General features: G+C 28.3%; 1 long non-coding RNA gene across 1 annotated transcript; it reads left to right on the forward strand.

Annotated features, from left to right (window-relative positions):
• Positions 1–362: 362 nt before the first annotated feature.
• On the forward strand, positions 363–987 carry LOC114182637. Its single transcript, XR_003604153.1, has 2 exons — positions 363–610; positions 783–987. It is a non-coding gene; the product is annotated as an uncharacterized LOC114182637 (long non-coding RNA).
• The last annotated feature ends 3078 nt before the right edge of the window (positions 988–4065 follow it).

Raw genomic sequence — 4065 nt, forward strand, 5'->3', positions numbered from 1 at the left:
AGAAGAAAAAAATCTAACAAAGCAATAGGTTTCATCACAAAATTTTAAAATCCTTAAATAATTAATAGAATATCCAGATCACTAGAAATAAAACTAAGAAAAGATGAAAAAAAAAATCCCAATTATTAAACTACTATAATGAAATAAAATGTTTACAAGTTAGAACCTAAAAAAATATGAATAAGTGTTTGAAGATGGATTATTGATGACTTTTGCGCGTACAAAAGTTTTAAAATTGAATTGACATAATCAATTAACATAGTTGGACCCTTTCAAAGGTTGAATTCATCGCCCCATTAATATGTTATCATATTACACTAATTCTTATATTTCAACGTGAAGACCACGAAAATTTTCTCATTTGATTATTCACCAGTCAAACTAATAGTAATTTTCTTGATATCGTGACTTGACAAATTTTTGGTATGAAATTCACAAATTAGGGTTTTCTTCTCGTGTCATTATAAATTTCTCTGAATTTCTGATTCTGAAGAAGCAAGAACTTGTGAGATGATGGCTAACATCTTCAGTCTCTCATCATCAATCTCTGCACGTTTTCTTCTGTTAATCATAGCCTTTGTTCTCTTTATGCAGTTGAGTGTTGGTTCAGGTTAGTCTTCATAATTAACCATGAAAATGCATAAAAGAACATGATCATCACGATCACTTCCACCTCGTATATGCTGTTCTTTTTTTTAGCATATCATCCAAACGTAGGGTTTTGTTGATTCTGGAAAAAACATTTTGAACCGTTGAAATCATGTTGTTTTTTGAATTTGCAGATCTGAATATTCGGAAACTGGGTGAAATGCCACCGCGACCTCGTTCTCCATATCCAAACCCAGCACCAATGCCTGGAAAAATAGAGTTACCATGAACTGGAAAAATCTCAATGTATTTTTGTTCCATGGACTACACCACACACACCACATAATTTCAAATTATGCAGTTATATTTCTGTGATAAAAATAAATTAATATTCCCCTACATAGTACTGTTTTTTATATAATTGCAAGCTATATATATATATATATATATATATATATATATATATATATATATATATATATATATCAGTAATTTGGTTCCAAGCATATATTTATAATAACATTACTTCTTTTTTTGTTCATAATAATTCTGGTCTGAGAAAAAATAAATCCAGATAAGTTTCGTCTTAATTTTTTAATATAATAATATTGTCATTGTTTTTTGTTTCTGTCCCTAATAATAATGGTAAACATAAAACATTAAAAATAAGGTATAACTTGGCTCTTTCTTATTTATTTAGTATTAATTTTTCTTACTATGTTTAAAATAAACCTAAGATAATTGGTGCTGAATGGATGAACAAGAGATAATTTGCAATACGAAGATATCAGGCTTTTTATTTTTGTCAGTATCAGCATTATTGGGTCGTAACCTTCGAAGTATGTTATAAAGTATTACTATTAGCACCCGCAAAACTACTATTAAAACCTTCCAATTTTTCAGGAGTCTCATTAGATATTTGAACTAGATTTTGTCAAGATTTCAATTGAAATATTCCCTATTACATGATTTTTATTTAAGTTTTCAAATAAAAGTTTTATGAGAAAATTGACAGACAATAACATGCAGGAAATGTTTGTTCATATAAGAGTCTTTTCTTTTTATATTGTCTTCAATTTTCATGCATACTATGAAAACAAATTAGATTATTGAAAACTGTTTGTTCTAACAGATTCATTGCAACGTTCTGTAAAAAGGGTGAAAGAGTTCATGAGTTTAACTTTTTCGTTATAAAAATTAGTAATTAACATTTTTTGTATAAAAGAAAATAAACTTCATATTCAACTAAATTTTTGCTTCAAAATTATTATATTATTTTGTACTTGTAATTAGCATGAATGAAGCCAAAGAAGAATTAGTAAAAGCAAGTTTTACTCTGACTTCGTGCATGTGGTGTTGTTGCTGAGTTTGAGTTTCAGAGTATTTAACAGAAGCTTGTCTTGTAGCAGCAATATCCTCAATCATTATTCTGTGAAGGGAACCAATTATGCAGACATCCTCAATCATATACAAATTGATTTTAATTTTTTAAGAAACTCATTTTTTTCTTCTCCAACAACTTTTGTCAAAAAAAATCATAACAACAAATGTCTTCGTTATTGAGCACCAACTGTAGTTTTTTTTTTTTTTGTTATGAGCATCAAAACTGCATGTTGTTGCAAAAAAAGTACTGAAGAATGAAGGAGCCAATCCCCAATCTCCATGTTATAATGCATGTCTGGACCACACAACCACTATAAAATATTGCAGTTTAGACATCATATTGCAGCTTATAAAATATTACAACTTTTATATTATTCTACTTTTGTTCTACTTCTTAATATGGTATTATAGTCATGTGTTAGAAGAGTCTATCCTAAAAAATTGGTTTTGTTAAACATATTGTTTCACTCGTTATTGGATCACTATCGAACTATCCATTAATATATGTTAAGAATCCAAGTGTGAGTCCCACATTGATTAAAAATGAGAAAGTGAAGTATTATATAAAAATAAAGACCCATAAACTTATCATCTTAAGATTTTGGGTTGAGAGTAGTAAATCTAATAAGTGGTATCTGATCAAATTTCAGAATGTTGTAGCTTCTATGGAAAAATATGATATTAAGTTCAACTTTAGTTTGACATTCCAAATAAATACTATATTTGTTTTTTTTTACCTAAATTGTACATATATCAGAGGTTGGATGCAAGAACGACTTGGTCAATTTTTGCCAAGATTTTTATTTGTGATGTGAGGTATATATCATTAGTTTTCGAGACTTTTTCTGTTTCTAATTATTAATATTCCCACTCACCCACTAATTGAGGGGCTAAATCTCATGGAATATATAGTCATGGAATCGGAATTCCCTTCACTTGGATTAACACACGACAACTGCAACACTATACAGTCATGAAATCTGAATTCTTTAATAATCTCTCAGCCATGATTTTGTGGGGACTGCATGTACTGTTTCAATTCCAACTACCTAATATTATGCATCAAGAATCTCTTAATTAAAACAAATTCATAACATATTCGTATTGTGTTTTAATTACATCTTCTCGCAATACTGTCCTTTCAATGTAACAGTTGAGCGACCCAAGTCTCAATGATGTTATTTAGAAGACCTGGATTCATTGCATTTCGTTTCAAAAATAAGAACCTTATTCTTAGAGACACGCTGTTCTTCAATAGGAAAACACTAGAAGACGAGTTCTGCACCTGCATTTTCTGACTACATTCAATATAATAATAAGACAAAAGCTCGATCATTCTCCATATTACTAAAAGGTTTAAATATCTTTTTCGTCTAATTTTTAGTGAATTTTGAAATTTGTCTATTTGAAACTTTGGACTAATTTAATCATTTATCTTTCAAAATATGTGAATTTAGTCAATTCAATCAAATTTTTTGCAAGGTTTATTTGATATTTCGTATATATTTCATGATTGTATTTGAGTTGTTTAGACGGTTTCACATATTTTTGCTTTAATGTTATGTCAAATACTATTATGAAACGCGCAATGTTAAATAAACTAAACAAAATTTGATTAAAAAGACTAAATGCATGCATTTCGAAAGATGAATGACTAAATTGGTCTAAAGTTTCGAAATGGACTGATTCCAAAATTCACTGAAAGTTAAGGGACCAAAATCATATTTAACCCTTATTAATATTATGTATTCCTCTAGTCTTAGAGTTTTATTATCATAAATTATGTTTGTTCTTACCATACTTAACCGTCCTACATACTTTGAAAGTCATAATTTAAGATAGTTTAAATATTTCTTCATTTTTTTATTTATTGAGATGTTTTAAAGGATAAAACTGAAGTACACGTTCTAAAACAGACAATATAAAAGCTTTGGATGTTTTCTCTCTAGAAAAACCTCACATTATCAAAATAAACTATAATTAGTATTAGAAATACATCTATGAAAAATACTAACTAGAAATATATATATATATTTTCGTAAGTTTTGTCGATTAGTGTATTGCATAGCCACCACCATATATGTGATGGAATTT

This window comes from Vigna unguiculata, chromosome 4 (assembly GCF_004118075.2).
Source record: "Vigna unguiculata cultivar IT97K-499-35 chromosome 4, ASM411807v1, whole genome shotgun sequence".
NCBI lineage: Eukaryota > Viridiplantae > Streptophyta > Magnoliopsida > Fabales > Fabaceae > Vigna > Vigna unguiculata.